This window comes from Ambystoma mexicanum, chromosome 5p (genome assembly GCF_040938575.1).
Source record: "Ambystoma mexicanum isolate Mex_15411 chromosome 5p, UKY_AmexF1_1, whole genome shotgun sequence".
Classification (NCBI taxonomy): domain Eukaryota; kingdom Metazoa; phylum Chordata; class Amphibia; order Caudata; family Ambystomatidae; genus Ambystoma; species Ambystoma mexicanum.
The window spans coordinates 986383874-986411398 of record NC_090930.1 but is presented as its reverse complement, the minus strand read 5'-3'; the positions used below and the strand labels follow the sequence as shown (position 1 = coordinate 986411398).

At 46.8% G+C, this 27525-nt stretch overlaps 1 protein-coding gene across 7 annotated transcripts in view; it reads right to left on the bottom strand.

Annotated features, from left to right (window-relative positions):
• Positions 1-27525, bottom strand: part of FARS2 (phenylalanyl-tRNA synthetase 2, mitochondrial) — a 2528336-nt gene that overhangs the window by 1504615 nt on the left and 996196 nt on the right. The window lies entirely within an intron of this gene.

The window sequence follows — 27525 nt, the reverse complement described above, 5'->3', positions numbered from 1 at the left end:
CCAGGGATGCCCACTATCGCCCCTGCTCTACACCCTCTCCATAGAGCCAATAGCGATTAAACTCTGAGCGGACAACGGCTGGACGGGCATACACCAGGGCGGGGAGGAGCACCACATCTCCCTTTATGCAGACGATATGCTGCTCTATGTAAGCGACGGCTCCAATGCCCTCTGGCATATCCGAGCGATACTACAAGAGGTTGGCCCTATGGCCGGCTAGAAGATAAATTGGAGCAAATCTGTGGTCATGCCCCTACGTCAAGACATCCCCTGGGTCCCCGGGGGAGTGGCCGCAGTCACTCTCCAAACGCATCATATTAAAATATTTAGGCATCAATGTAAGCGCCTGTTAGGGAGAATTCTGATTTATGGCTAATTTCCCTTACCTAGTGAGTCCCTCAGCAGCTTTGCTGGATTTCTGGGGCTTATTTTTTCCACCTGGTAAGAGTGTGAACCTTTTTCCCATTCTTACATGTGTTTTGCCATGTGTATTTCTACTTTTGGTGTGATCTTGGGCTCTGGAGCCACACCACTCCATGAGCCCAACTTTGTGTGTGTTACACAGCACCTTCAGTGCAGTGACACAGGGTTGTCTCTAAGACGTCCCACTGACTCCATTTTTCTGGGGCTGACTACTGTCCCCCAGAAACAGGTAAAGTTGCCATTTACTTTATGGAGTCATTTAACATACAGACCCAGTACACCCCATCTTACATGGAGTATTGGAAAGGGTTAACTCTGATCCCCTTTTTTCTGTACCTCCTGGAGCCTTGTTTCGGTCCTGTAACACTAAGACTTAGCTGGTGGCAGTGGAATCTAGCCTAACATTTCTACCGCGATTATACTTTATAAACGTGGTACTGTTTTAGGCTATTGTGTTAGCCTCGAACGTAAACCCACTTATATTTTATTTTGGCTCCGGTCGGGTTTAGTCGCCATTTCTTTGTGTTAATACCCTTCTTGTGTTTTACTTTGCGCGGCAAACCAGGTTTGCCTCCTTTGTTCGACGTCCTTTGGCGGGCTTCTGCAAAGAAGCCCTCCTTTGGCGTCTGGGTGTCTAGGTGGGCTGTATGTGAGGGAGGGGTTTAGTAACCCCCTGCACCAGTTTTCCTTGAACACCCAAGTCGCACTGTGTGTCCATTGTCTGAGGCGGTTGTCCGGGCTGGACAACTCCCCTGCTGTGTGATTGGCAGCCAGGCTGTGTGAATGGGGGATTTTGGCATAAAAAGCAGGACTCTTGAGCTGGAAGTCAGAGTCGCCACAGGAACTACAAGAACCGAAGAGCAACGGAGAAGAAGACAGCTGCTGCAACTCCCGAGTCCCAGTGAAGCCCTGCTGCAGTCCTGAGCTATCTACCCTTCAATGACAGAGAAGATCCAGTCCGGAGTCTTCTTCCCTTGAGCATGGTGGGATCAACCAGCTCACCTTTCTACAGCCAGAGAATCCTCTCCTGGGTCGAAATTGCTGCACAAAGCTGTAGTGGTCCGGATAGCCATCAGAAGAGCCCTCTCCTGTTTTAAAGGAGCGCACCTTTTATTCACCGTTGCTTGCTGCTGCTGACCTCATCCTTGGGTAGTGCAGATCGCTCCAAACGTCCTCCTTCTTGTCCCGACACCTGAAGCTACAGGAACCGTGAGTCTGCAGGAACTACCAGGAACAACTGCCGTGGCATCAGCTTTCTTCATTCGAATACGGTACTATGTCCATTTGGTCGTTCTCTCAGTCCGACCTTGAGGAATCGGGGTGAACCCCTTTTTCTCGCCAAAGGCTTGTCCTTTCTTCCTTCCCTCTTATAACGTTTGCCTCCTTTGACAATATCCAAGTACTCCTGGCAACGTTAATCCCGAACTGTTCTAATCGTGTGATCCTCGACAACAGAGCCCTGCTCCATTTGACACTGGCGCAGGCCTATTGACTTTATCTGTCTCGTAGAATACGTCCTGTGATTCGAGTGCCTTGACAAAAGTATTGCCTATGATTTTTATCCCCTTTTCCTTGGTTTTTATTCAATGTGCTAAATGTGTTTTGACTACGGTTGCTATTCTTCCCGCGGGTACGCTTTTCTTTCGTAAGACCGAACAGTCATTACTGTCAAAAAGTGAGCGCTGCTTAAACCCCCGGTAACATCTTTTGCTTCACAACACCGGTCTGTCAAATCCCAATGTACTTACCTTGAATTGACCTGACCCAAAGGAATTGGTTGTGTGTGGTATATTTAGTGTGTGGTTTTGTTTAATAGAAGTAAAGTGTTTTGTGATCAGATGGTTTAAAAATAAATGTACTTATATTTTTTTAACCTGAAACCTTGAATCAGTGTTTGTTTGAGTCACAGTAATTGTAGTCCTTTGTGTAATCCCTATTACTGCTCATTTGCTCTTGAGATAAGTCTGGCTGCTCCGCTACTGCTACCACTATAACTGTGTAGTACAGGCTTGTACCAAAGGTGAAATTGTACTGCCACTTGTGGACTTAATCGTCTGTAGTGTTCCCTAAGGGTACTGCAGAGGATTCTGCCTAACAGCGCCTCACTGGGCGACATCCAGGACCTAAATTACCCACAGATCACAAAGAACATTTGCCTAAATCTAAGCAGATGGAATATTCTGGCCCTCTCCCTGACAGTGAAACGCAGTGAAAATGAACTAATTCCCCAAATTGATTTATATAGCCATGATGATACCAGTCAGCCCGACTCCTAAGTCAATGAAGGACCAAGATAAAGCAATCACCAAATGTATATGGAAGGGGACGAAAGAGCAAATCCGCCTCTCTGTACTATAGGCGGGCAAGGCCTGCTGGATGAAACGCTGGCTAGACGAAACAGACAACTCCAGCTGGAGAGCAATGGAGATGGCCCTGCTGAAGCCACTATCCCCAATCAAAACCTTCACCATACTCCCAAACAATCTCCCTGCAAACATCAAAAGATACCCGATCATGAGGGGGCTCTGTTGCGCACGACCAAGATGGCCGTCTGAAGCGACAGCTCCGGCCCGACAGAAATCCAAGTTATATTTGAATCCTGTTTCGGAGCCACCAGCGGACAGCAAAGTCGAGCAGAAGGTGCACCTTGACCCGGTCCACACCCGACTGAAATCCTGAGAGCGGCGGACCAAAACTCACGGAGATATCGGCCTTGGCGGGTTGAGCGGGAGAAGGCCCGGGAGTGTGCCGCGTGGGACGTCCGGCTGATCGGCGCCACGCACCGCTGACGCTCTGGCCAGAGGGGCGCACAGAGGTGGGGCTGCTGTGCCGTGGTCGCAGAGCTTTCCCGTGTGCGCTGCTGATCGCCCCCTGGGTCCCGTACGCGGGGCTGTGCGGGCAAGTGCTGCTGGCTTGTGGGCCCTGCCCTGGCGGTTATTGAGGCGATCCTTCTGAGTGAGAGCTGGTGCTCCCTGCCGTGTCGTGGGCGGTGCTGGGAAGCGTGCCGTCGGCAGACGGTGTGAAATCCTTTCCCCCCTGGCCCTGGGCTGTGGCCGGGGGGCGACTCCATTTTTTGGCCTGCGGCCGGGGCGCGCCACACGTGCTACATTTCCTGCAAGTTGGCGGAGGTGCCGCTGAGACGGTGAGTGGTGCGGCATTCGGTGGCTGGGGTGCAACTCCCTTCTTTGTGGGAAGACACAGCCCTTTGTAAGTGCGCGAGTTAGCAGGCTAACACTGGTGCCTGGACATTGGTGGCTCCGTGAATCACTAGTTTTGTGGCTCCCCGGCCTGAGCAAGCCCACTCGACAAATAATATCCTATGCGGCCTGCCCTGCGGCATAGTCCCACAAGTTCCATTGTCCCTGTTGGGCCGTGTTGGTGACCCGGCTGGGGTGGCAGCCATGGGTAACACGAGGAAACAGGAAAAAGCGGCAGAGGGGACGACCGGGAAAAAGAAAGGCCCGATGGACTCGTTCACCAGTAGCCAGGCAGCCGGCCACGAACCAGACCTGGCGACAACATCAATGGCTGAATCTGGCGTGGACAGCGGCGACAGGGTTGATCGCCTTACCACGATAGTTCAGAATGGCTTCCTATCCCTAAATGTGAAGATAGATGGCATTGTTAATACCATAGGAGCATTGAAAACCAGAGTCGACAAGGAGAGCCTCAGAACCACTGAGGCTGAAGATAGAATTGGTACAAACGAAGACACCATTGCGCGACACGATCGCGACATAGCGCAACTTAAGGCAGGCATGAACGTGCAGCAAAGTAAATGCGAGGACCTAGAATCCAGATCCCGAAGGAACAATATTCGGATTGTTGGGGTCTCTGAAAAGTTCGGGAAAGGCGCAATGGAACAACAAGTGGAAAACCTTCTTAAGACTCTTTTCGGGGCAGAATCCTTTTCGAGCCAATTCCTGGTTGAGCGAGCACACCGCACTCTGGCCCCCGTGCCAAAACCCGGAGCCCCGCCGCGCACCATCATTGCCAGGCTGTTGAATTACAGAGACAGAGATACAATTCTCAGAAAGGCTAGCGAAATTGGGACACTACAATATGAGGAGAACCGCATAGATGTTTATCCGGACTTTGCGGCGGGAGTACAGGCTAGCAGGCGATCATACGAGCCGGTGAAGCGGCTACTGAGGGCATGACAGGTCCCATATGCGCTAATATTCCCGGCTAAAATGCGAATCCAGTATGGAGGAAGAACACACTTTTTTGAGACCCAGGCCGCCGCTCTGGCGTATGTGGAAGCAACTATACCCCTACCACCTAGAGGCAGCGGACCGGACCAGAACGGAAGATCACCTCCGGGAGGTGGAGACCGGCGCCCTGCTGACTGAACCTGGTTGCGCACATATCCTCTGTTGCTGCTTTAGTGATGTGTAACGGACTTCTGCTCCCGCTGGGGGGCTCTGAGTAATCTTCGAAGCGGGTCGTGAGCCCGCTCTGGTTGCCCGTGGCGACAACGTGGCACCCACAGGAATGTTCCTAAAAGGTTTAAGGGTACATTGTCAAGTTGGGGTGGATGATATGGGTGGAGGGCGGGGTTGGGAAAATCGGGAAGTTACAAAATGTTATTGCTGCCAGGGCATGTTAGGGACCTGGGATGTGGTGGAGTCTGGAGAGGGAGAATGCACTGTTGGAAGTTGTAGGTTAATTAAAACATGGTCACGCAGGCGCGGGTGCTACTCTAAAGTTAATTACTTGAGCTTTAATGGTCATTACTGCTTGGTCAATGTAAAAATGCAAAAAAAAGGGTGACGGGCTGAAAATAAGATTAATGTCATGGAATGTTCGGGGCCTGAAGAATCCGATGAAGGTCAGAAAGTTTGGCAATTATGTCACTAGACACGGGCCTCACATTTTAATGTTACAGGAAACGCATGCACAGGGCTCGGTTAACGAGAAAATACTGGCAAAATGGGACAAATTACGCTACTACACGAACTATTCATCGCAGTCCAGAGGGGTCTGCACCCTCATACATAATTCTCTTAGCTTTGTTGCCAAAGGCCACTTGGTGGACCCGATGGGTAGATATGTTCTGGTTTGGGGGGAAATAGCAGGGAAACAAATGACCTTATTGAACACCTATGGTCCCAATCTGGACAATCCTGATTTTTACCTACATATGCTCGAGATCCTTGCCAAACATGATGCAACCACAGTACTATGGGGAGGGGATTTTAATGTGATATTAGACCAGACCCTGGATAGATCTACTAAGGTAACCAGGGCACCCACCAAGGCGGCACTAGTTCTGAAGCAAATTATCCCGCACCTATCTCTAGTGGACGCCTGGAGAGTGCTCCATCCAGCCAGCAGACGGTACACATTCTACTCTTCTGTCCATGATAGTGAGTCACGTATATATTACTGGTTTATATCCACAAACATAGTGCATACCCTAGAGAATTGCGAAATCCTTCCTCGTACACTATCGGACCACTCCCCAGTGATGTTGGAGATCGTTTTGAAAGATGCCCCCAGACAAACTAGGAGGTGGAGAATGCCAAGAGACATACTAAAAGACCCGAATGTTGTTGAGACCCTACACATTGATATTGCTAACTTTTTTACAGACAACATTGGTTCTGTAGAACACATATCGTCAGTATAGGAGGCTCTCAAAGTCTGGGCGAGGGGGGCCCTTATATCTAAGACCACTGGTCTTTTGAGGGAAGTGCGCCGTGGGCTGGAGGGGGTGGAGAAAGAGTTGAACACACTAGAAGAAATCTACAGCCGCACGCATGGTGGAGACACCCTGGCTGCAATACATAAGTTACTTAGAGATTTTGACCGACTGGCAATAAGGGAAGTACAATATACAGCGGCCCCCACCAGGGCTCGCAGATATGGAGAAGGAAATAAAGCAGGGAGAATGTTGGCCAACTTGGTTAAATACGAAAAACACATGACTCCGATTACAGCGATCCAAAAAGCACAAAACGAGATAATAACAAGTGAACAGGGAATAAATGATGATTTTGTTCAATATTACAAACATTTGTATAAGAATAGAGATAGGAAATCCCCCGATGAGATTAAAAGATATCTTGCTATGCTGGATCTCCCCACAATCCCAGAAGAAAGCAAACTAGCACTCGAACAACCTATCACTGCCGGGGAGCTTACTGAGGCGATAAAGGGGCTCACGTCTGGAAAGGCACCCGGCTCAGATGGGCTCGGTGCTGAATTCTATAAAGAATTCCGGGAAGAATTGGTGCCTGTGCTGTTAGAGATGTGGGGAGAGGCTCTGGGGAGACAAATGCTACCCCCGACAATGCGTGAGGCCATCATTACAGTGCTGGCCAAACCCAGACGCCCACCACAAGACATGTCATCCTATAGGCCCCTGTCCCTGATAAATGTAGACGCCAACATTTTCGCGAAGGTGCTGGCGAATCGCATGTTACCCATAACACCTACGCAGGTTCATGCAGATCAAAGTGGGTTTATTCCCCATAGGTCCACTGCCCTAAATTTGCATAGGCTATTCGGCATAATGTCACAAATGAACCCGAGCAAACAAGCAGTCGCAGTGTCCCTTGACGCCGAGAAGGCATTTGACTTGGTCTCCTGGGAGTACCTCTTTTTGGTGGTGGAGGCGTTCGTGGTGGGCCCCAACTATATCAAGTACGTTAGGCTGCTGTACATGGCCCCGGGTGCGAGGGTGTGCACAAATAGAACTATATCCGAGCTGTTTGAGCTGGGACGTGGCACCAGACATGGGTGCCCATTCTCCCCTATCCTATTTGCGTTGACAGTAGAACCCATGGCCGCTGCGGTACGTCTGAGACATATTAATAAGGGTGTACCATTGAAAGGTGCCACTCAAATTATATCCCTATACGCGGACGATAACTTGCTGTACGTCCGCGAACCAGACAAAAACATTGCTCCTATTATGGCGGACATCAACGAATTCGCGGAGTACTCTGGGTACACAGTGAACAGTGCTAAATCAGAAATGTTCCCGCTCACCCAATCCACAAACCGCCCGGCTCGGATGTGCGGCCTTAAGTGGTCGGAGCGACACATCAGATACCTGGGAGTCCTGGTTTCAAGTAATAGACAGACCCTATATGCCGACAACCATGACCAGGCGCTACAAACACTCCATACCAAATTACAGACCTGGAGACACCTCCCAATCTCACTACACGGTAGAATTGCCATTCTTAACATGATTGTGTTCCCAAAATTGCTATATCTGTTTGTGAACATACCTATATGGCCGGGAAAGGAATTCTTTTCTAAACTTCGTTCCATGGCAGTGTCATTCCTTTGGAACGGGAAGGTGGCCAGGATTGGGTGGGAAAAGATGATAGAACCATATGAAAAAGGGGGAATAGCAGCACCAGATTTTGAGCTCTATTACATGGCGGCACAGGCGCAGTTCGCAAAACATTGGTATGACGAGGCAGACAATTCACCCCACACGTGGATAGAGGAGTACACTACTACACCCACAGACGTTAGATCAGTTATCTTTGATACAAGACACAAGGACTCGAATTTGACCCTGTTAGCTGCACAGTGAGAGCCTAGGGGACCATATACAAGAAACTGGACATTGAGATCCCCTATAACCCCGAGGCCCTGTTATGGAAATACCCAAATATTCCCCCCACATTCGACATCAGCATCCAGGAAGCCTGGGACCCCGATACAGAGATGAAGGTGGGAGATATGTACATAGACGGGAAGTTCGTGACCCTTGCAGTATTCTTGAGGGCTGTGGGAGGAGGATCCCTCAAAACATTACAGTACTATCGGATGAGGTCCGCATTCCAAGCACACTGGCCATCTTTCCCTGATGAAACCCCCTCTCACCCGTGCACACAACTGGTTACAACACAAGGGGGGCTGGGAATCTCCAAGTTGTATACGACGATACAGACCCACACTCCTACAATCAACCGAGTGAAAGAGAAATGGGAAGCTGATATGAAAATGCTTATTCCTGAAGAGAAATGGGTAAGTACTGTATGCTTACAAGAAGGGTATCTCTCAATGCGGGATTTCGCCAAATACAATTTAAAATCCTTAACAGACTGCACTATACCCCGGCCAGAATGGCTAAATTGATGCCGGGTGATACAGGTGACTGCCCCAAATGTAAGTCCCCGCAAGCGGGATCCTATCATATGTACTGGGAGTGCCCGGTTGTGGCTCGATTCTGGGAGAAGGTTGCAGCTACGCTGACAGAATTTACACAAATCCCCCCGTATTTGTCCCCCCAAAAATACTTGTTTGGGGATATTGGGAAATGCTCTGAAAAAATTAGAAGGCTGTTTAATGTGTCATGCGCTATCGCCAAAAAATGTATACTGCAATCATGGAAAAGCCCGAACTCCCCTACCATGAATACCTTTTTACACGAATTAACTTATACAAATGAATGCGAGGAACAATATGTGCTAACCCAACCGAGCATAAGCCGACCAAAGGACATCTGGAGCCCCTTCAGGGCGTATCTATGTGACCTGCCCTCGGATGACGAAACAGCCATGTAGACTGTAAATTATTGAATTTTTAATTAAGCCATTGTTGTATGTAAGACCATGTGATGTATTGATTGAGTGCCACTGTAACTGCTGAGACCTTAATAAAAAGTTGTTTAAAAAAAAAAAGATACCCGATCATAGGGCCATCGATTACTCAATGGCACAAGCTACGGTCCACACAGGGGGTACCAACTCAGAATGCTCCAATAGGGTCTAGCCTGCGGGCGATATTATTGTACGGGCTAACACAGAAAACACATCGCAAACAAGATCAGGACTAGGCAAACATTTGACTGATGGACATTAGCGACGAGGGGACGCTACTGCAATTCCAAGATGCACGCACAATACTAGGACTTGACCAAGGGGACTGGCTCACTTACAGACTATACAAGCCATGATACACACTCACACGACACAGGACTCCCACCTCGCTGCCCCGTCCCCATGCGAGAGGGAGATGGAATAGCACCTAAAGACTTTCCCGCGCCGCTGCACCTTCTACCTGATGGCAATCCCCACTAACTTAAACAAAAACCACACATTAGCGATAGCATGGTCCGAAGACGTGGGGGTCCAAATCTGCAAACCAGACGTCCTCGAATACGTCACTGCTATACCGTTAATCTCAAGAACAGAGAAATTCAATATAAAATTCTGCAACAACTATACTACCGACCGGCCAAATTACATAAGATGGGGATTGCCCGTTCTGCAGACGCTGTGGGGCTTTGAGTACAATAGGGCACATAATGTGGAAATGCCCGGCCATTACTGCCTTCTGGCACAGAGTACACAAACAAACAACAGACATTGAGGGGGCGGATGTCACATTCACACCCGAGGCCATGCTACTTGGGCCAGACTCTGACAAATGGCACGCAGACACACTGGTCCGCAAACTCATTAGCCTTATCCTATTCACTGCACGTAAACTCCTGGTCATCTATTGGAAGGCCAAATCACCACCCTCAACCACCGAGCGGGCCACAATCCTCTCCAAAACATGCCAACCAGAAAGAGCATCACTTATGGGACAATTAGCGCATAACCCGACCAGAGGGATCAGATTCCGGCAATAGTCGACCCATACATATAGGGTGAAAGGGGGGCAGGGGAGGAGAGACAAGCCGCTCCGTGAAAGGCCACACATCTAAACAAGGAGGCAAGCAAAATTGCTTTCAGAGACATCAAGCAAAATCTTCAGCAACCAGTAGAGACACTGCTATTTGGAGAGCGCACACAAGTTATGGGGACGGGGAGGCGGGTAGTTCAATCTAGTATACGAATGGGGAGGAATGTTGGGATCGGGTGAACTAAGATTACAGCACACTATGGGACCAAGAAGATTCGGCAACAGGCCCAATACAAGGTGCATCATATATTCTGAGTGAAAAGCCAAGATTTAATTTTATTCTTGAAAGCTTGGAAAGACGGCTCAGTTCTGATGGGGACGGGAAGGGAGTTCCAGAGCTTTGAGGCCAGGACAGGAAAGCTCACACCTCCAGCTTTTTGGAGTTTGAACCTGGGCAATGCAAGGCTGTGAATTTGTGCAGTTCTCATAGGTCGTGAGGACGTATGGAGAGTGAGACGGTTGGAAAGGTAGGAAGGGGCCTTATTGGCCAGGCATTTGTGCGTCAAGGCTAGAGTTTGCAGGGAGATTCTGTGTTTTACTGGGAGCCAGAGTAGATCCGATCTGACGTTGGAAATATGGGAGTGCCTAGGAATATTGAGTGCCGCTCTTATGGCATTATTCTGGGTAGTTTGCAGTTTGTTGAGGTCCATAGGTTTGTCGTTCCCTCTCCAGACCTATGGACCCCTCATATGGTCTGTGTTCTCTCTCCTTTCACCTCCTCTCCCACTAACGGTGGCACCCGTTGGGAGGTCCTTGTGACCCTTTTCCAATCCTCCAAGACCATCATCAACGTCTATCTAAATGGTACTGTTATGGTCCAGGGCTCTCAGTCCAATCTCCTCCTTCCCAATAGGGGTCTTCTGTGTCTCATCAACTTCCTCCCTTCTGTTGCCACTCCTTGTAACAACTCTCTGGCCACTGAAACCTCCTTCCTCTTCCACCGCCTCTCTGGCACACACCTCCTTTTCCGCTCAGGCCCCTATGCCACCTCCGTCTACTGCCTCTGCCCACTCTCTTCCCTTTCGACCACCTCCGCTGGGTGTACACCTCACTCCTGCACCCCACCCCGGATGTCTTTCAAATGTGGCAACCTGCTCCACGTAGCTACTCTCAACTCTTGCTCTGCTGTCAAACATTCCTCTGACATCTGCCACCTCTTCAAAGACCTTGACCTGGATATCCCCGCTTTCACAGAGACATGGTTCACGGCCAGCTCTGTCACAAGTTTTGACACTCTCTTCCCTGAGGGCTATAAAATCCTCTCTGAGCCCACAACCAACCGGCCCAGAGGTGGAGTGGCCCTGATCTTTCCAGAGTGGGTCCCTGCTTCTGTCATTCCTATGCAGGCCTACTCCTCCTATGAATGCCTAGTCTGCAGGCTCTCTATCTCTCCTGGCCACTCTATAACGGTTTATAATTTTATAATTGTTTACTTACAATAATTCTTTACTTACAACGGGCTTAATACCAGTATAAGCATGGAATCGGGATTCAAACCTGTGTTGCGCTGCGTTGACTTGCTTCCGAGACAAACACGTTGTCTCTGAGCTGTTTTTCCTCCCTGACTGTGGCCACCATCTACAGGCCACCTGGCCATGTCACCCTCTTCCTCTCAGAATGGGCTGATCTCTCTTTTTCTCTGCTTGCCTCTACCTCTCAACTCCTCCTGCTCTGAGACCTCAACATTCACCTGGATGCTTCTATTCCCTCCTCTGGGCTCTATCGCAACCCATGCGACTCTCTCTCCCTTTCCATTCTACCCTCTGATCCGACACACTCGGCTGGACACACCTTGAATGTTCTCATCTCCTCAGACAACCCTCTCTCTAACCCTCTCACCACTCCTCTCTCTTGGACTGACCACTTCCTGCTCTCCTCTCACCTGAAACGCCTTGCCCCTCAAGCAAAGCCTACCCCAGCACTGCCACCTTCCTTCTCTTGTCATTCGACCCATGAAACGAGTGTCAGTGGATGCCTTTACCTCCACTTTCTCTGCTTCTCATACTCCTGCGGCTGACATGTGCCCTGACCCCCTCATCTAAATCTAACCTGCATATTTCTATCTCCAACACTCTGGAGATCCTTGCCCCATCATGAGAATCCGCCTGAAGCCAACCTCCAAGTGCAACTCTTGGTACGACTCCGGACTCGTCGTCCTGAAATGCAAATGCAGAGTGGCTGAGAGGTAGTGGAGGGCTTCGGGTGCATCCTCTCACAAACTGGCCTGCCGCCTGCTCCAAAGGCAATACAGACTCTCTGTCCTCTCCAAGATAAGGGTTCATATCCAAGCCCGCGTCTCTGCAGCCTCTAACAGCACGGCCAAACTCTTTAAAATCTACAAGGAGCTGGCCAATCAGACTGCAGTCTCCACCTCTCCTGTTCCCTCCAAGGCCCTCTGTACGGCACTGGCCTCTCATTTCACCACCAAAACTCAGGACATCCTATCCTCACTTTCCTCTTCCTCTCCATCTCTCAGGCACTACTTTGGCCGCCTCCCCATCTCCTCTTCCTTTTTCCTCCTTCACTCTGCCAACACCTGAGGACAAGCTAGATCTATGAAAGTGTCATCCAAACAGGTGCTCCCCTGCTCCCCCAGAACTATCAAGGACCACATTGCCACCCTCGCTCCAGCCTTGGCCGATCCTACATGTCTGGCAAACTATCGCCTGATTTCTATCACTTCTTTCCTGGCCAAACTCCTGGAAAAGCTGGCCATCTCCCAGCTCACCCTCCACACTGAATCTGTTGGCTGCCTCCATGACCATCGGTCTGGCTTCTGAGCAGCCAGAGGCACGGAAACTGCTCTCCTGGACACACGTGAAGATCTGCTCTCTAACCTCGACTCCAGCTCTCCCTCTGTCCTCATGCTCCTTGACCTTTCCTCTGCTTTCAACACAGTCAATCACGCTACCCTGATCAACTGACTCCGTGTGAACCTTGGCATCACGGATCAGGCCCTGGCGTGGCTGACCTTCTTCCTCCTGAACCGTCCCTCCCATGTCCAACGTGGGTGCTTTCTCTCCATGTGGTGTCCCCCGGAACTCTAACCTCTCACCCTGGCTGTTCAATGTCTATCTGGCCCCTTTGGCCCACCTGATCTCCTCCTTCTCTTCTAGCCTCTTCTAGCCTTCAGTGTTATGCAGATGACACCCAGCTCTCTCTCAGCCTCCTCTCCTCCTTTGCTCATTCCTGACTGTCTATCCCCAATTCAGTATTGGCACGCCTCCAACGATCTTTGCCTGAATGCCAGTAAGACAGAGATTGTTCTCATTAGGACCCCAGATCCCACTTTCCCTCGCTCACTCTGGCTGCCCTCCTTGGGCCATTACCCTTGCCTTCATGTGAGGCAAGAAACCTTGGCGTCATCTTTCTACTCCACTCTCTCCTTCTCGGACCTTACCAAAAAGGCCCACTTCCAGCTGCACCTCTTTAGAGGTAATTTACCTTTTGACACTTTCCCACAGAAGCTCACTTGCTGGACCACTGCAACAACCTCGTTCTCAATATGCCTACCTCTACTCTTTTCCCCCTGCAACTAATCCAGAACAGGGCTGTGAGACTTATGCTTGACGGCAAGCCCAGAGATCATATTTGTCCAGCCCTGAAATCTCTCCACTGGCTCCCGGTGGCTGCAACGATCAAGTTCAAGACCGTCTGCATCATCCACAAGGCTTTCTGGGGCCGGATCCGCACTACATCCAACTCTCTTCTCCTAAATACCTTCCTTCTAGCGCCCTTTGTTCAGCTACTTCCAACTCTGTGAGGATCAGACACTTCCCAAGACAGAGAGTGGGCGGGAGTTAGATCTCTCTCCTCTGCAGGTGCCTCCCTCTGGCCCCTCTCAGACTTCAGCCAGACCACCTTAAGTTCTGGAAGCAGCTCAAGACTCTCCTTTCCTCCTCTGCCTTCTCTCTCTCGTTCGCTTGCCAATTTACCTGTCTGCTGCACCGACTGGTTGCCTGGTTCCCTCAAAATCTCACTGGGTTACAGGGTCCTCCATGACCAGTCTTCCTTTGCACTGCCTCCTGGCATACCGCGCACTTAGGGGCTGTAACTGTACCCCTACAGCCCCCTGCCTCCTGCACATACCCAGAGCCATGCTGCCCTGATTGCAATTCCCCCTTTTCTCTCCCTTGCACTTCCCCCTCTCCTTCCCCGTGCACTTCTATTGTCGCACTTGCACAATCTGAATGACACAAGGCTTAGTAAGATTGTTTGTCTTGTCCTCATTATGTCTTCCCTCCCTTGTCTTGTGGCGCCTAGGAACACTTGTGTACAGGTGTGTTATAAATGCCATATCATATCATATCATATCTACAGACCACCCATGCCCAACATTGCCTTCATCTGAGACTTTACCAATCTGAAACCACCATGTCCCTCACGCACGCCAATAACATCTTCCTAGGCGACTTCAACCTCCCAGGGAACAAGGCAACCAAACTGATGAAGGAAGCTTTTCTCAGTCTTCTTGACACCCTCAGTCTCACACAGCACACAAACTACCCAATGCACGAGAAAGGTAACATCCTCGACCTAACCATCACGGGACTGTCTTTCCTCCACTACAGCTCTCCTATCCCGCTTGACTGGTCTGACGGCCTAGCCATGCCTTTCAACATCATCCAGTCAAGCACTCCCAGCAGAAACCAACCCATCAGACAAACCTTCAGGTCCTTCAAGAACTTTCTAGTGGAATCCCACAGAGAAGACCTTGCCAACCTCCATTTTACATGGACCAAACAACCCCAATCGAACTGCGACTCCCTATAGAAAGCACTCAACACCACCCTTTTAAGCCTCCATCGGCCGATACGCACCTCTGATACAACGCACCTGCAAACCGAAACCATCAGTACCATGGAACACGCAAGAACTCAAACCTCATCAAAAGAGTCATCAGGCAACCAGAGATAGCATGGCGCCGCTCAAGGACCACATCCGACCTGGAGCTCTAGGAACTCCAAGCAACCTGCCGACAACTCATCAACAGAGCCAAGGCCTCCTACTATGAAAAAACCATAGCAGAAGACAACAACAAAAGCAGAGCCCTCTTCAAAGAGGTCAAGCACTGCGTGAACTTGCTACCTGCCCCTGCCATAAACCATTCCAAACTATCCACCGACATCAACACCTTCTTCATCGACAAAATAAGCAAGATTTGCCAGCACATAGACACCAGGTCTGCATTCATAGACCCACCTCATGCCCCTCCTCGCAAAATCTCCACACCCTGGACACATTCAAGACACTCTCAACAGAGAACTCGTAGAAACTGGCCGCCCTGAAAGCCACGTCGTATACAGATAACATCCTCCCTGCATGAAATTAATCCTCAAAAGCCTCCCAGCAGAAGTGCTCCTTCCCTACCTGGAATTCATTAACAGCTTCCTAACCCAAAACACCTTCCCATCGACCCTAAAAGGAGGACAAATCCTCCCTCTACTAAAGAAACCCATTTGAGATCCTGACAACATAGGTAACTATCGCCCCATCACACATTTTCCCTTCCTAGGCATCTAGAAAGCAGTAGTCGCTCAATTGCAGCAACATATCAACACCAACAATCTCCTCCAAACCTACCAATCCCGGTTCCGATCTATGGTAAGAGGGAATTTCAAGTGAGAAACTTTATGAATAGGCTGCTGAACCCATGGACTAGGGCTGTTGCTGATACAATGCCAGGGATTAAGGGGTGCAGGCTTTGAGCTTCACCAAAAGGCATGCTTGAATTATGCTTTGAAATGCACTATAGTTTGTGCTTTGCATTGAAATGTTTCAATTATTTTGATGCAAAAGATTGCTTCATTGAATTAAGCTTTTGGTTTGTTGTGGGAGAAATAGAAATAAGTTTAAGTACCTTTGTATAATATTGCTGCATTGAATTGAGTATTGTGGTTTGCTTTAGAAGCATTGTGTCATTGCTTAGAGAAAAATGATTGTTAGGACTTCAAACCAAACCAGACATGCCCTGCTCCTTCTAGGCCGACTTTGGCAACCCCGATGGACTCGCCGCTACCCGGCTGCCCTTGCCAGATTCCCGCTTTCCGCGTTGTCCCCTGACTTGCAAAGAACCACCCACAAGATGGTCGCCAGGTTGTGTCAAATTCGCCTTCCCGAGATGGGCACCGGGTTGAGACAAACTCCCCATTCCAAGATGGCAGCCGATGTCACGCATCAGCGTTCAGCCGTTGCCGGTGAACCAACACAATAAGAGCAAGGCGGCCACGGCAAGACGTGGCACCTTGCAACAGAGATCCAGCAAGGTGCCAAACTTTGGATTCTAGGTATTTAGCTTCTCTTGTATCGCAGACCACTTCCTCCGTGGGCCTCTGTGGCATGCTGCCACCATTTTGGCACATCCATGATTAAGATTTTCTTTGTCCTCAAGCCCCCTATCCTTCAATCAGGTTCAAGGTACACACCAAGGTACTCTGATGGTTTGCGCTCCGAGTTAGGAGTTCAAGATAATCCCTTCTACATTGAGAGGGAAAAAGAACATCAATGATATATATTTGCAGTTATTAATTGGCTATTGTTGTTTCCACTGCAGCTCCTGCTTGAGGTGCCAGAGTATGCATACAGAGCGTCTATGTTAAGTCGGTTTGCCTTGGTTATCATAGTTGCTTCCCTGTCTAAATCACAATAGGGAGTAGTCTCTGATTTCTAATAAGAAGAAGACCCTTCTTCATCACTCCCAGGAGGTCGTTGCTTCTTGTCAAGACCTAAAGTTCTGACAATTATTGATGCCAAGTTATTTAGTTAAAGAGTGGCGATTATGATAACTTTGTAAATGACAAACAAATGTGTTTGAACCATGTGTTGATTCAGCGAGAAGGAACTGAGGGACTTTTGTGATTGTAAATAAAATGCTTATTTTATATACAACGCTGGTCATTCTTGGCTCTAGGGTATTACTGTCACAGTGCATATTAACAAACAGCTAATCAAAAGCACTGCGTTTTTTGTTTATTTTGTTTCTCTCCGAAGTCTTTCTATCTCTCAATCCCTGTGTGTGCATTAGGAAGTGTCATAAGAGTTCACGTGAAATGGTTAAAGAACCCGTGAGTAACATGTCAGGTTTTGTGGGTTGTAAAATGCTATGATGTGAGTGAGGGAAGGGGACCACCTTGAGGCCCACAAATCGCAAATATAATAATTATAGCAAGAGCACATATCAGCTCTGGACCGTCCTGAGTAGATGTCCTTTTGTAGTCAGTCCAGTGACTGATTGATCCTTCCGTTCGCATAAGAGCTGAGCTGAGAGAGGTGGCAGACTCCATACATACAACCAACCACCTTCCAGTAGTTCAAATGAATTAACAAGAAGTGGAGCCACATGTGACTGCATCAAGTACCAGACAATTAACATGATAGAGGGTGTTGGTTTGCATTGTTTGACCCCATGAGAATCTGCAAGTTATCATAGACATCAAGAATAGTGATTTATATTGGGTCCTGAAGAAAGTGGAAGAAAAGAAAATGAATGCCACTAAAACAGGTTGACCATCAACATAAAGGATGCCTAACCAATCACATAGCCACCCAGGAATTGATTGTCTTTTAAAGCTCAAACATAAATAATTTAGTTTATAGAATTTAGAAGATATACAGGCAGAAATAAATGTATTGTAAACTCCTGCTGTGCTCACATCCCGGTAGAACCCAGATTTTTTACCTTGAAATATACGCACAGTGGTGTTTTACTGAGTCTGATCAAATCTGTGCACAGAAAAGATTTTAGGGTCAGTACCTCTTACTATCGCCTCACACTAGATAGGTGGCGCACCACTGCATACTAGGACGAGTCATAGAAGAAGGGACAGTTAGAAAATGTTGGAGGCAAGAATAAGTGAGATTTATTCAACGCAATTATATAAGTAAGAATTGGAACCTGAACTACTCTGTGTGAAAAACGTTGTGGGCCTTTGGTTCATGTCTATAAGGTCCTCTCTGTGCTTTGGGCCATTAAGACATGCCACGTGACAATCTCCTCTCTCTGTATTCCCACTGTACACCCTCCTAAATCGCAAAACTACATTTTCTTGCAGTATATAATTTCTTTGAGAGGAAAAAGTCTTGCAATGGAATTGACATGAATAAATTGTTAGAAACTTTGCATTCACATCACCCGGTAACAGTATGTCCGGTGCAACATCTTCTGGAAGTTATGTTCTTTCTGTTATTTTTTTCATTTCTATTTTATTATTTAAAGCACAGACCTTGCTTGAGAGCAGAAGAGCGGTGCACAAAGTGTGAGTAGCCAGCATTTGGGCTGGCATCTTTTAACAGTACTGTGACTTGGTGTCTGTGCATAGGTATCCGTGTCCCTTGGAGTTAGTCCTTGGTCAGGTGTTGTTGAAAAAGCCATGTTTTGACATATTTGCGTAATTGGATAATTGTGGGGGCATTCCGAGCCGGCACTGGGACTGCGGAAGAGTTGTGATTCAAGCTGGTTGATCGATTTGCTGCGCAAGGAGTGTGTGACACCAGATATGTGGAGCTTAGCTCGCAGGTACGCTTGTGTGCTACTCATGAGTGCTTTGTAGATGATACATGCAGTCTTTAACAGTATCCTGGCCTGGTCTGCTAAGGTTACTATGAATTCTAGTTTCATTTTTCAGATTTTAAGTTCATATTGACAAATCTCATGTTATACTGGCAAAAAACAATCAAATTGTAGGGATGAGGAACTGGCCCTATCCTCAAAGCTCCACTTTGATTAATGATTCACAATTCTTCTGAACATGATGTAATCCTTTCAAGTGCACAGTGATTTTTGACCCACAGTCTGCAGAGTAGTTGAACTTAACAAAGAAATGGTTTTGAAGTGCATTCAATGCCATTTTTACACAACAGATATGAATAGCTCTATAACAAGTTATGTGTCATTTACGGCTTAATTCCAGTGCAAAGTCAATATGCAACTTTTGAACAATGATAAGCTCAAATTTGCAGGCAGTATTGTGGTGTCTTTGCACGAGCCAATGAAATCTGTGCATGCTCAATCACATTCAATTATTGCCGCCCAGAATGTGACGGGTATGCCTGGACGTAGGTCCTGAGGCCACTGTGTCTAGAGACCCAAGCTACACCTCACTGATGACGCCCAATGAAGCTGAAACATGCCTTGACTTGTGCAAAATGATGCAGTTTGGCAGTTCATGCCGGAATGCCCCTACTGGGGTGGGAACAAGCCTGATTGGCATATAGCCTTTCTCCTTCTATAATAGGGTAGCAGGCTAAAATAAAATGGTCTGGAGCGTGGCCCAGAGCAATGCCTGTTGTTATGATTAATTCAAAACCTGACATCAACCTTCAGTTTTGCAATCACATTAGCACTCAGCACCAGTGCAAACATAGTAATTTTGTTTGCAATGGCGCTAATGTTATTAGTCATGGACAACCAGTGTGTATGCCTGAATAAACAGCATTACCACTGGTGCAAATGTACCAAATACGTTCCATGGATTCTTGTTTGTATCTTATACTGCTAGTCCCCACAAAGGTGTGTTTATTACCTTTATGGAGAAGAGAAGGTATCTGCATATGATTGGGGGTGGGGTGGCTTTTTAAACCTTTAGTTCTTTCAAAATGTGTTTCAAGTGTACATTATTTTTTTTATATAGTTTGGGATCAGCACAGTCTTTTTTGACTCAGTCAGAGGGACTGGTTGCTTTCTGAAATAAAGAATCATTTTTTAAATTTGATTTAGTTGCAAATCAACTTTCCAAATGTCCATTTGTATTACCAAAATTAAAAACTAAACAATATATATATATTTTTTTTTATTATGTTTTATTGGTTAAATAAATTTTCAACCTTTAACAAAGACCCAGAAAATAGTCAATGTCCTTTTCCAGACCCCACCATCCTTACAAAGATTCAACCTCCTCTTCCACTTCATCATTACCCTCGAGACCTTTTAATATCGATTCTATGAATCGTAGTACTTCCAGGGTCGGACCAAGTTTTTGGACCGTCAGAACTGGTTCCCAATAATCCTCATCTGTCAATATATTTATGTTATCCACCCACTCTCCTAGGTATAAGTTCCTTCGGGTGATTAAGGCCGGACAGGAAAGCGTCCAATGTTTTACTGATTCCAAGATGTCCGGAGCATTGCAGAAGCGGCAACTAGCAGCTTCCTTTAGAATTTGTTTCCTTAAATATTGCACTTCTCTTGTTGGCAGGATGTAGTGACATTTTTACAATTATTTACATGTTTGTCTTACAAAACCTGTCAACTCATATACATTTTTAATCCATGCTCCTATATAAACTCATTTTTCAAATACCAGATAAAAGGAAACCTTTAAAATATAAAAATGAAAGGTTAAAAGTAAATTATTATTAACCCAAAGTGGTTTCTACTCCAGTCATATAGGCAAGTTCAAGGGATGTAAATTTGCTTGAGCAGTTTCTCTACAATGGTGTATTTTCTATCTTCACATGGTATGTGGGACCATTTATCAGTTTATCAAATCCTTTCATCAACAGTCTTCGATGGAACGATTTTTCCCCTAGATTGTCCATCAGGCTGCTCTAGTAATGTATTTTCAAACATCATATGGTATATATGCACATTTATGTGTATATCAACTCCAATCGTCAACAGTATCTAGATGTTACAGTTTTGCCCTAGTTTGTTGACATTTGTACCAGAGCTTGCATATTTGAGCATCTTATACACAACTGTTTAACTTCTAGTTTCTCTATATCTCGGCTTCAAATTCTTACTATGTGGGTTCAGCAAGTCACATTTTTTTCCAAATATCTTATAGTTGATAGATTAAGAGCGATATTCTGTGCATTCAACATCATCATCCATACCATATTTTTGTTTATTGTGCAATATTCCTTTAAGTGCTTATGAAAGTCTTCTTTTCTCGTGCATTCCAAGACTTCACAGTCTAGCATTATATTTAGTGCACTCTTATTGCAGTATCTACATGTTTTATCCGAAATTTTCTCTCTGTCCCATCTGGCTGTTCTTGATTTAGTGGGCCATAGGTCAAATCTGAACCTCATAATTTTGGTTCTATAGTGTATGTCTGGGTATTTCTTGCAACATTCAGGGATGTTGTTTTCCTTGTTTGTATATTCTGAGTTTTGAACACTTGGTATTTCTCACACTCTGTTATTGTTTTAATCCAGTCCATCTCCCAAATTTTTAGTTTAGCCGATTAGGATTGGATATTAGTAGATCTTCACAGATATCAGCATTTGTCATTATATCTCTGCAGTTTCTTTCCCATATGTTTATCGTATCTTTTCCTTCCTCCCTATAACCTTTATTTACTATGCCTATTATCGTGTGTTTATACTTTTCTTTGTTCTTGCATTTCGCATACAGCATTATCATGTTCCACTTCACTATCGCTTCTAGGGAGGTCAACCCAAACTCATTTGTAGGATTTGCATAGGAAAGCTTTTTGGTAATGATAGCAAAGTTTTCCAAAATGTGCTTTCCAATGTTATCCATTTTGGTTGCTCTTCAAGAGTTCTACTTGCTGCACCATATGTAATAGCAGGCACAGCCTTTTGTGTATAGTACGTAATAATGGAAATGTCCATGAACTGCCCAAATTTCCTTTGTATTATTTTGGCTTGAGAGCATATATTGGTTATTTTGTATCTCAGATCTTCTATGTATGGGAGGTCAGCTTTGCTGTTGTTCATGTTAACTCCTAAATACTTTATTTTATCTACAATCTCTACGTGTCTACCACCAATGGTCCACGTTTTGTTTAGCTTTGTTCTGGTTTTAGTTTTTTCTCCTATTATCATTATATTTGATTTGTCTAAATGTATTGTACAGCATGGATTTCTAGTTCACACAAGGTTCTACGCAGCCCTATTGGAGTATGGTCCATTATTGTCAAATCATCAGGATATAGTAGATGACTTATCGGAGCTTGGTTATGCTTGGGTGGAAAAGATCTTGCCCTATTTAGGTGCAAACTTACATCATTTATATACAAATTCAAAAGCATTGAGGCTAGTAAACACCCCTGCTTCAATCCTGTATTTCTTTGAATGGCTTCACTATTCAGCCTTACTTTTATTGAGGTTTCTGTGTAAAACTGTTGTATTAGATTCAATAGATGTTCAGAACACTTGGCTAGTTTTAATTTGTCCCACAATTGTAGCAGGATACCGTGTCAAATGCCTCTTTATAGTCGATATAGGCCACATATATGGGTTTTTTGTTACATATAGCTCGTTGTTTGAGAGCTTGCATGATCAGAAGATTCAGAGTTGTCCCCACATCAGCTATGAAGCCCGCCTGATTTTTGTCTTTCATGTTATTCTCATTTAGCCATTTTTCAAATTCTTTTAGTAAAAATGTTGCATATATTTTGCCGACTGAATCTAACAGGGCCAGTGGTCTGTAATTGTTAGGATTAAGCCTGTCTCACTTTTTAAACATGGGCACAAATATTGATTTTTTCCATGTATCAGGTATTTTTCCTGTTCTATTTATTTGTTCGTAGATATATGCAAAATTAGGGCCCATTTTTCTGGTGAATCTTTAATCGTGGCGTTGGAAAGGCCCTGTATGTACTGGCTAGTTTAATGTCTATAAGATCAATCTTTAGGCTTTGCATTTCTGGAAGGGGTGCAACTTCTCTTTCTGATTTAGGCTTTCCACATTGGAACAAGCCTGACACATGTTCCACCCAACCTTCCTCGCCAACACTATTTATGATGTGTGGTGTGCTATTCTGATTCACCCCCGCCCAGAGCAATTGGCAGATAACGGCACTGGATTTCGTCGTTAGGATGTTTATCATCTGTTTATTTTCAATTTGTCTGATTTTTATGCCATTTCATGAAGTTCTTATATTTTGTCATGATTCTAGCTTTTTCTTTCTTGTATCATAGTTGCCACTTTCTGTAAAATTGGTATGGAAGGATTGGCTCTGCACATTGGTTCTGCACACACATTTTGTATTACGAGAGTAAATCCAGAAGGGGCCCGGTGAACTATCCCATCTCTTATTATTTATTTTGCCACTTTTCTGCTAGTGCAGGGTACTGCAACCTTTGGATCGTCATATGTTTTGGACTACCAGTACCATTGGCCCTACCCAGAATAGTCAAAGGTGAGGGCTCATGGGAGTTGTAGTGCAAAATATTTATAGAGCTACGCGTTACAGAACCCTGCACTTGGCTGTATGCCAAAAAAAGTAATTTCATGACCTGTAATTGGGATCTAATGACACTTAAGAGGATGAGAACATTTCTGCAATACTTTACTCCAGTGAAAATATGTTTTGAAGTTTTTTTGTTCGTAGACCCATTGTCATTAAGTGAACCGCAATTCACTTGCAACGTCATAAAATGAAATGTGGGTCAGTGGTTAGCGCCACAAATTCAGCCATCCACATCAACTAACTAAACCTCCAAATGCCCAAACTGCCGAATAAACTAAACCTAGAAGCACCTGGGAAGAGGGTTGAAAATGGGTCAGAACTAGAGATACAGAGACTAGCACAGGAAACTCCCAAATCTGTTTCCAAGCCGAGTACGGATCCGTGAGCAGCTTGTTCTTTAACAGGTGAAACTGAATGTAGAGACAGCAAAATCCTAACATCCTGCTTAGCAGCTGTCGTCTTCTTCTTGCATGACTTCAGAAACCTGGAGCAGGCGATTTCCATCTTACTAGATAATATTCGCAAAAATATGCGCCAATCAGCCAACCATCAAAACTAAATCTCTTCCCACTTTCCAGTCTCCCGCACAAACTGAAGAAGGAACCTACTCTGTTTATCCTCCACCCCTCTTTTCCAACGGAACAAATCAGTTAACACCTGTACAGCCACCCCAATGCCACTCATCCGGACTCTGAGCAATTCCCTCTGTTCATGAAACCTCACAAAATCCAACATATAGTGAGTCACCGTCTCCGGGCAACCACAATCATCACACGTCGCCAAGGCAACTCTGCCCATCATACACTTCCACCCTGCCAACCCCGCATGACCCACCCTAAGGCGATTCAAGATGGTTTCCTCCCTTCGTGCCAACTCTACACCCCTTCAAACGCCCGAACCTGCACCTCCCTGCACACAACTGCCGCCCCTTCAAACTCATATCCCCCGATCTTCCCACATATCCTTAATCCTGCCACGGACTACCACCTGCACCTCAGCCACACAATGGGACTTCTACATCCACCTCCCCCCTCAGTGTGGTCCCATATGCAGCCCTGTCAACAAATGTGCTACCCAAAACCCCACAATGACTTGGGACCCAAGCCAACTCCACCACGGTACCCCCCACAACAAACTCCTCTAACTGCTGTCTAATGAGCATAACGATATCCCACCTATCACAATTCCCTTCCTTGATAGCCAACAATAAACTCATCGAATCCACAAACACCACCACCCTAGCCAACTGCTTCCCCATAATTCGAAGCACTGCCATATTAATAGCCATCCACTCTGCCGTGCACACCAACACATTATCCTTCAACCTAGCCACCCAAAACTCCCCTTCTGTCTGAAAATAGCAGGACATACCAACCCTGTTCCTCTCTGGACCCCTGGAACCATCCGTATACACCTGAGCACCAACTCCCCCCCCCCACATACTGCATCGCCAAACTCTTAATCACCCCCACGATCATCACTCGTCTTGACCACCACCTTTACCAAGTCCAAACAGATAAATGGATCATGCAGCGTCCAAAAAGGCACCATGCCCTATCCACATCTTGCATCATACACAACTCCTCCACCCCCCAATCATCCTGCACCCCCCAATCATCTCACCAACCTGTCTGCATGGAACCCAAAAGCACCACCTTTCCTCTCCCAGCTCCCTCTCTTACAGGCATGCTGCCAATTAACCACCATGCAGTTCTTCACAGGATGCCACACACTGAGGGACTTACATCTCAACCAATATCTAGCACTCAGCTCCTCCATTCTCAAATCCAATGGCAACATCCCTGTGAACACTTGCAGAGCTTCCGTGAGGGGCCACTGAACCGTCCCAGTCACAATCCTCATCACCCTTGCCTGGACACCATCCAACACACCCAGCTGAGCTCGACTATAACCTCTCTGTAGCTGAGTTCCAAACTCCAGCACACTCCTGACCAACCCCACATACAACATCCTCATACTCCTCTGCCCTCCACCCCACTCATGACCAGACGCCGCCTTCAACAAATTAAGTGGCCTTTTACATTTTGCCACCATCCTCTTCACTTGTAACTTCCAAGACAGGTGCTCATCCAAGAGCACACCACAATACCGGAATTCCAACACCCGTACCAACACAGCCCTGCTCAACTTAAGTTCCAAACTGACACCACTACATCGCCTGTTAAACAGCATACATGCAGTTTTGGAGGAGGATACAGTGAAACCCCAAATCTGACACCACGCTTCCATTACTTCCAAAGCCACCTGCAACCTTCCTTGAATCACTCCACCCACAATATCCCTAACCCAATCACACCACCATCTGCATAAAATCCCAACTGAAAGCCACACTCCCGAACCTTCTCTATAACGCCATCCACCAACAATATAAACAAAATTGAGCTGATAACACTACCCTGCAGCGTCTCATTTCCCATCAGAAACTACCAGGACAACACGTCCAACGCGTACCCGGACCACCCTACTCCCCAGAAAATCCTTAATACAAGAATACGTCTTCCCCTTAACACCATTCTCTCGCAGCACAATTAGCAACCCATCCCTCCACACCATATTGTATGCCTTGTCCATATCAACAAAGATCGCACCCACCACCATCTCCCGACAGGACCAGGCCTCTTCCACATCTGCGTCAACGCAACCACAGCATCTATCACTGATCTAAATTTATAGAACCCATGCTGAAACAAACTCAGCCGCTGCTCTGACTCCAAAAAGTACATCAATCGGCCACACATCATTTTTTCCATCACCTTAAACAAAACGGAAGTCAAAGGAACGGGTCGATAGGACCCACACAAGCCAGCCGGCTTCCCCAGTTTCAGCCGGATGACAGCCCTCTTCCACCCACTAGGCAATGTACTGCTACCCCACACTACATTAAACAGGCGCAACACATCCAGCAAGCAAACATCCGGCAAATGCTGCAAATAAACATCCCATCGCCCCCCTCAGCGCAGCCCGCAACTCACTCAAAGTGAAGGACATATCCATACAGGGCATCCAATTGTCCACGGCACTCGGCACACCCCAATTAACAGCCACAAACTTGGACATCGTCCGTCTGGATACCAGAGAATAATTTTCCGTTCTGTGCACACCAGCAAAATACTCTTGCCCAGTGCCTCTGCTTTACCACCATCATCGACCATATCACACCCCATAACAGTAATCACAGGAATCCGAGATCCACCCCTCGCCAGCCCGGACACACCTGTGACGAACAAGTGTTACCAGAGAGAGTACAACAGAAATTCCTCCAATACGCCCGCTTATGATACGGAATCACCCTCTGCACCAGTGCCCTAGCCTTTTCATACGCTATAATGTCTGCCACCGCATTAAAACGCATGGCCTTCCACCACTTCCTCTTCCTATCCTGAACACCCACTGTACAGTCTGACGACCACCATGAGACCTCAGGTTTCCGGAAGAGCTTACTCCAAGCCGGGGCCAGGTCCGCTACAACATTCCGGAAGATGCCTACCAGAGCCCAATCCAACTCATCCACAGTAGTCGGCACCCCCGCCCCCTGGGCACCACCCACCCCCATCACACCCATCAACTTGCTACACCTCTGCCCGAATTTCACCCAATCCAAATTACAGAAGTTACAACCCTTCAGGGCCGAACTCGTCGACTTCTCCACCATGACATCTACCGCCACAGATATAGATCCATGATCACGCCCCATTTCCCCACCCGTCCTCAATTTCCACACACACTTAGAGACCAAAGAAACTGATACCCAGATCAAATCCAGGCAAGACTCCATACCCGTATGAACATCAGTCCTAGTATGCCCTGGCGAGTTCAACAAAACCAGCCCGCAATCATCAGCCAGCACCTCAAGACTATCCCCACTGACATCTGTCACAGGACTATTCCACAGCGTATTGTGACAATTAAAGTCACCACAAAAAGCATATCTGCCGCACTGCCCGAAGGCGCGCTGCATTGCCCCCACATCAATAGGCCTTCATGGATTATAAGCAGATGTCCAAATTGATACAATTTGTCATGTAATTTACAGCCTTTTTTGTTAGGTATTGTGATCAATAAAAAGAGCAGAGTCCAACTTCCATTACTCACTCAAAGAGGTTTCTTGCTGAATCACAGCCATGTCTTCAATTTAAAATAGTGGGCATTCTTATGTTCCCAAAATGCTCTTTGCTGTTATGCAAGTCATCAGGCTTGGATTGGATTCAATGAAGAGATACTGTGTTGTGTGACCTGGCCTGTGGCCACACCCGTCGCCCTCCCC